General features: G+C 50.1%; 1 non-coding gene across 1 annotated transcript; it reads right to left on the bottom strand.

The window, feature by feature from the left end:
- Nucleotides 1–6076: 6076 nt before the first annotated feature.
- Nucleotides 6077–6148, bottom strand: Trnak-uuu (transfer RNA lysine (anticodon UUU)). The gene has a single exon. It is a non-coding gene; the product is annotated as a tRNA-Lys (tRNA).
- Nucleotides 6149–6414: the final 266 nt, after the last annotated feature.

Below are 6414 nucleotides of genomic sequence, written 5' to 3'. Positions count from 1 at the left end.
TCGGCCTTGGTTAGTTCGCAATGGCTGAAGTTTTTGCCAGGTCAGGTAGGGCTCCCGCGGCGTTGACGACGTTGCCCAAGAACTTGAGTTCCTCATACGTGAAAAGGCACTTTTCAGGCTTCAGCGTTAACGCCGACATACGAAGAGCCTCGAGTACAGACTCCAACCGTGCAAGGTGTTCGTCGAAAGTCCGGGCGAATACCACAACGTCGCCGAGGTATACGAGGCAAGTGTGCCACTTCAGGCCATTTAGCACGGTGTCCATGACCCATTCAAACGTCGCTGGCGCTGTGCACATCCCAAAAGGCATCACCTTGAACTCGTATAGGCCGTCCGGGGTTATAAATGCAGTCTTCTCTCGGTCTCTCTAGTCCACTTCAGTTTGCCAGTATTCGGCCTTCAGATCCATCGATGAGAAGTACTTGGCATGGCAGAGGTGGTCGAGAGCGTCGTCGATTTGTAGCAGGGGGTACACGTCCTTTCTGGTGATTTTGTTCAGTCGCCGGTATTCAACGCAGAGCCTTAATCTGCCGTCTTTTTTCTTTACGAGTACGACCGGCGCAGCCCAGGGGCTTCTCGATGGCTGTGTGATGTCGTCTTTGAGCATGTCGTCTACTTGAGTCGGGATGGCTTCCCGCTCGTGTGAAGAGACGCGGTACGGCGACTGTCGGGTAGGTCGGGCTCCATCTTCGGTTATAATTGGGTGTTTCGCTAGAGGTGTCTGTCGTAGTTTTGAGTTCGACGAAAAACACTCGCTGTAGCGACGCACCAAATCTAATAATTTGTCCAGGTTTTCTTGTGGCAGCGCCGGGTTAACGTCAAAAGGATGCAGCAACTGGAAAAAACCTGCGCGTGCGCGTTTAAAGTTGGTGACCGCGATAACTTGACTTGCTTCTTGAGTTTTTTGAGGAACGCAGTTGCAGCTCCCTGGTTTAGATTGTGGTACTCCCCGGTAAAATTGGGGACCAAAACGTTGGATTTGCATTGCTTAAAGCGCGTAATGGCTCTTGCGACGCAGACACCGTGGTTGAAAAGCAACCTTTGGTTACACTCTATCGAGAAGCGTCGATGTCAGGAGCAGCACCCTCACAGTAGACGGCGATCATCAAGCTTGCGCGAAGTGGCAGGGTGACGTGATCGTCGGAGATCCTTACAGGAGCACGGCGATCGGGGTTCGCGAGGTCCGGGTGCGTCGGGGCTTCGCATCTTGCCTTGCGCGTGTTGGCGGTTGGGCCCTGTGCGTAGTCGTGTTCGTCGTCTTCTCAGAAGCCGTCTCGGTCATCTTGAGCACGCGTCGCGCCGTATATCTATCATCGTGTTCGGGAGTCTCGTCAGGGTTTCGTCGGGTCGTCGGGAAGAGGGCATGTCGTGAATCATGGTCTTCGGCGCGACCTTGCGTGGTTGGAGCGTGTTCATTTTTCCGTCGTAGTGCAGCTTCACCTCCAGAAGTTGCTGCCTTTAGTTTCCCCTGCGTGGGCTGGGGGACCTTCCACGTGTTAAATCAGCATTGCTACAGCAGTCGGCGACTTGTATGGGAAGGGCGACGGTGAACGGTTGAAACGAGCTGCGCCACCTCTGGTTTCAGATAGATACTCGTCGATCTCAGTTGGGCGCTGGCCGGGTCAGGGGCATGGGGCGTCGACGGAGAACCCTCGCAAACCGAGCCTCTTGTAGGGACAGCGGCATTAGATGTGGTCGGCCTCTCCGCAGAGGTAGGACACCGGATGATTATCGGGGGTTCACCATACGTCCGTCTTCTTGGATGTCTGGTTTCGGGCTACCGGGGGTCGCGCGGGCGACAGAGGCCGGCGGTACGGCGCGGCCTCTTGACGACGTGATGGAGCAAGGAGGGTCGACGAACAGGCGCGGAGTATGTCATAGGTTGTGGCTCGCGGGGTACTTCGGATGGTGTAGAAGTCCGCAACGCTTGTTGCACTTCTTCCCCGATCACTTCGGTAAGGATAGCGACTTGGGGCTGCGGCCGCGTGGAGAGAAGTTTCCGCAGCTACTCTATCACTACTGCGCGGATGGTCTCGCGTAGGCTATCAGCCCGAATCCGCATGTTGTCGACATAGTTCGCATTGGACGCGGCAACAAAGTTGCGGTCATACTGCTTAGCACGCATTTCAAGGGCCTTCTCAATTGTAGTGGTTTCGGTCACGCATTCGGCTACGCTTTTAGGCGGGTTGAGGACAAGTCCAGCAACGAGTTGCTCCTTCACAACACGCATTAAGAAGTGTAACTTCTTTTCTTCCGAAATAGTTGCTTCATCTCCTCAACGAAGATTATCACCCCTTCATTGGGGTGTTGCATGCTCGTTTCCAACAAAAGGGCGGCTCATTCTTTCCGCATGACGGTAGCGAATGTTTTCAAGAACTCGCTGTAAAGAGTGTCTAGTCGGTTAGGGAGCTTTCATGGTTCTCCAACCACGTACGGTCGGTATCTTCTAAATAGAAGAAAACATGGCGGGAATTTTCTTCGTCATCCCACCTGTTAAAGATGCGTACGCACTCCACTTTCTCCAACCAGTCCTCAGCGTCTTCTCCGGGGGATCCGCGGAACGATGGTGATTCCCGGGGCTGTTGCAGGACGAGGGCAGGATTAGCAGCGCTGGTCATGGTGCCTGCGTTGGTCATGGTGGTTTTTACGTTGTCTTCTTTCTTCACGTTATCCGGAAGCAGTCCAAAATCTGGCTGAAGACCTTGCTGTCGGCGACTGAAACGAGTTGGGCTCGCTTGTCGGCTTGACAAGGGCTTTGCGTGCATGTACCCAGCACCTCTACCAGATATCACGAAGCCAAAGATGCGACAGCCATCTTGAAGGAAAAGCACGTTTATTGGAGCGAGTTTGTGCTCCCCTAACAACTCAAAAAGTACACAGGCGGCGAAGCAGCGGTCAACAAAGTGACGTGCGTCGGTGAGCATCGGAGATTCGAATGAATGCCGCGGCGTCTGCTCTGTTAGCTTTTACCTTTCGGCGAGAGTGTTTCTCGATACGTCGATTTACATCCAGAACATTGTGGTTCAAAGATTATTCATGGCCAGTTGACGTTCGGGCGAAACGCTCTCCTTATCCGAAGCCATTGTAGATTTTGCCGAGCACGTCAGTTTGGCTCAACACCAGACTGGGGAAGATTGCTCCCATCACTACCGAGTCTACACAGACGCGCAGGAAGCCTATCGTGCCTGCCAAAATACTCGCACTACTACCGTCGTTGCCAAAAAACGTCGCCTCCACGTTAGCTACCTCCGTGCTCTGGGACTCGACTTTCATATACACTGGATCCCAGGACACTCCGCAATACCAGGAAACGACCGGGCCCACCGACTAGCGCGCGCTTTACTTCTATTCGTGCAGTCTAAACCACCCGAGCGATTTTCCAGCCGGTTAGCCGACTGTCTGGAGATGCACAATCAGTGGCTAGATCCCGCAATAAAGGTATCTTTTGCCAACCAACACCGACGCAGCTTTCTACGCAGCGCGTTCAGTGCGCTTCATATCCCTCCACTTCTGGCAAGGCTGCTACCCGCTGGCAGCAAGTTACGCTCCGGCGGGTACGGACTGGCACCCTCCTTACCCCCTACATTTTGCAGCGCTTCCGAAGCAAGGAAAGCAGCCGTTCCCTCGACCATCCCAACACTGGAATGTGCAGCCAATGTGGAACCCGGGCTGACCTGGAATACCCCCTGTGGTTCTCCCCGCTGTACTCGGCTCCCAGAGCTCGGGCCCTGGCCTCACTCCCGAGTAAGATAAGGCCGAACTCTCTTCAAAGCTGGGCTCTCTTCAAAGCAGTCATCGTGCGACAAACCTATCGATTCTTCTGCTCTCCAAACCTTCTTTAGGCTTATTCTTGAACTTAACAATTTTTAGTTCGACGGAGTTCATTACGTGCAAGTCAGCGGAACGTCAACGGGAACTCGAATCGGACCTAACTACACCAATATCTTTATGGCTCACCTCGAATTAAACTTTCTTGACACCCAAAATTTAAAGCCAATGTACTGTAAAAGGTATATTGATGACATATTCATGATCTGGCAATACGTTGAGGCGGAGCTCCTCACCTTCATTGAGGCATTTAACTTAGCCCATCCTAGTATTTCCCTTGCTCATTCCTATTCGGAACACAGTGTAAACTTTCTGGACGTCACCGTTACTACTTTCCAAGGTCGCCTTCAAACTAAACTGTATAGAAAACCTACAGACACGCGGCAGTATTTGCACTTCCGAAGTAGCCATGTGAGACACTGCAAGACAGCAATACCTTACAGCCAAGCCCACCGATTTACGAGAATTTGCTCCAGCCAAGCCGACTTTGACTCCAACTGTCAAGAACTCAAGACCGCCCTCCTGAATAAAAAATACCCGGAAAACGTTATCGACGAAGCTATTGTGCGAGGCAACCAATTAGACCGTAACGTAATCTGTAAGAAAAAAGCCCCGAACGGGAACCCGCAAGCTAACTTAGTTTTAACCCACTCATCCTCCGCTCCAAGAGTGTCAACCGTACTAAAAAAACATCACAATATCCTAATGCAAAGTGACCGCTTAAAAAGCATATTCCCCGAACCACCACGCGTTGTCTACCGGCGTAATAAGAATTTAGCTGACTTTCTTACTAACTCTCGTATCAACCGTCCGGCAACTACTGGCTGCATGCCCTGTAATAAACCCCGATGTAAAGTATGCCCACACATGACCACTACACAGCGCGCCACCAGCACGGCTTCAGACTACTACGTAAATATAAAAGGTAACTTTAACTGTGGGTCCGCTAAGGTCGTATATCTTCTAGAGTGCACTGTTTGTAGGCAACAATATATCGGCCAAACTGAAACGCCCTTCCGAATACAGTTCAATAATCACCGCTCTCATGCAAAAAGCTGCCCTTATTTGCCCCTGTCATGACATATGAACAGTCCCGGGCATGCATTTGAACATCTTAAAGCAACGATTTCAGAATCCGCCTTCAAAACGCACCACGACCGCGATGTTCGGGAAGTTTGGGTCAGCCACACTTGGGATTAATGAAAGTTACGGAAAACTAACGTGCTTTTCCCTCGATTAAAATGGGCGATTTCATAATTTTTATAACTATGTTTATTAATCCTACTCTTGAGTTTCCCATCAGAATTCGCAGAAACTCTCCTAATACACCAGCTTTATTAGCCTAATGCGGCTCAACAATGCCATTTGTCCTTGGGAAGGAGGCCTCGTTCCCACCACCACTTATGAATGTTTAACCTTTTGTGATCTATTCATGTTTAACCCTTTGTGACCCTACCTATTTCCTTTTCAGTTGCTAGCTTCTCTGAAATGCTCTTTTGTGCCCCGTATGTATTCTCTTCATCCGCGGGGGGCCCACCCATCTTCGCTTCCGCCCCAACCAGAGTCCCCAGCCACTGAATACCTTACTATTTGAAACCGCGGTTGTCCAGTTTCCCCCATTGTCTGAACTTACAGCCCACGCGGCATACGTTGACCCGTCATGGTGTAACCTTGAACGCTGCTTTGTTAACACGACCCCTTTCTCTCTCTCGCTCTCCCCCCCCCACCCCCTTTTTTGTTGTTGTTGTTGTAACATAGGCGTAGCCCGACTGTATGCATACTCTCCGTTACCGAAACATTTTCCGCTCCTTCTCGCAGTTTTCTGCAAAGCTATAGAAGAAATGTGTTCCAAATGATTGCGACAGCAAAATCATGTAACTGTACTCCGCTGAAGGCAAGTCCCGGTGCCGCTACGTAAGTAAACCCTGTTTGTTATTGTTCTTGCTGTGTATCCGACTCTTTACTTATACTCTTTCTGCGCGCTTTGTGAGTTTTATCTTTCTCTAGAGTTTTATATATATATATATATATATATATATATATATATATATATATATATATATATATATATATATATATATATATATATAGTAAGGAAATTAGGGGCTCGTTGAGGAAATACAGAAACATAGGTCGGCAGTCTACAACGCCAAAGGAAGCATAGGGGTGTGGTTAGGCTCTATTTTTTACTACGGTTAATGAAATTAAGATTTTTTTTTAATATGAGGAAGAAATAAAGAAAAACACGCGCCCAGAGTGGGGACCAAACCCACGCCTTTCGATTAAATCTCGAATACCTTACCAATTCGGCTATCTGGGCGACTGTGTTCTCCTTCACTTTCTGGGCTATTTATATTTACTAGAAGTGAATTTACTATTTACTAGAACCGAGACACTAGCGAGGGTCTCGGTTCTGGCAGCCTTGATGCCTAGGTAGCATATGAGGGCTTCCCGCCAGTTACCCACTCACGACAGGCTGTAGACGTTTGAGTCACGCCCCGGGGGTTGAAAAGAAGGTCCCCTTCTCCCCGTGTAGTCAGAGTGGCGCTGGCTACCACCCTCAAGCGTCAGATACACTTCTAGTAA

The sequence above is a fragment of the Haemaphysalis longicornis genome, unplaced genomic scaffold, assembly GCF_048455015.1.
Source record: "Haemaphysalis longicornis isolate Haplotype H1 unplaced genomic scaffold, Haemaphysalis longicornis Haplotype H1 scaffold_13, whole genome shotgun sequence".
In the NCBI taxonomy this organism is placed as follows: Eukaryota; Metazoa; Arthropoda; class Arachnida; order Ixodida; family Ixodidae; genus Haemaphysalis; species Haemaphysalis longicornis.
This window is presented reverse-complemented; position numbering and strand designations above follow the sequence as displayed.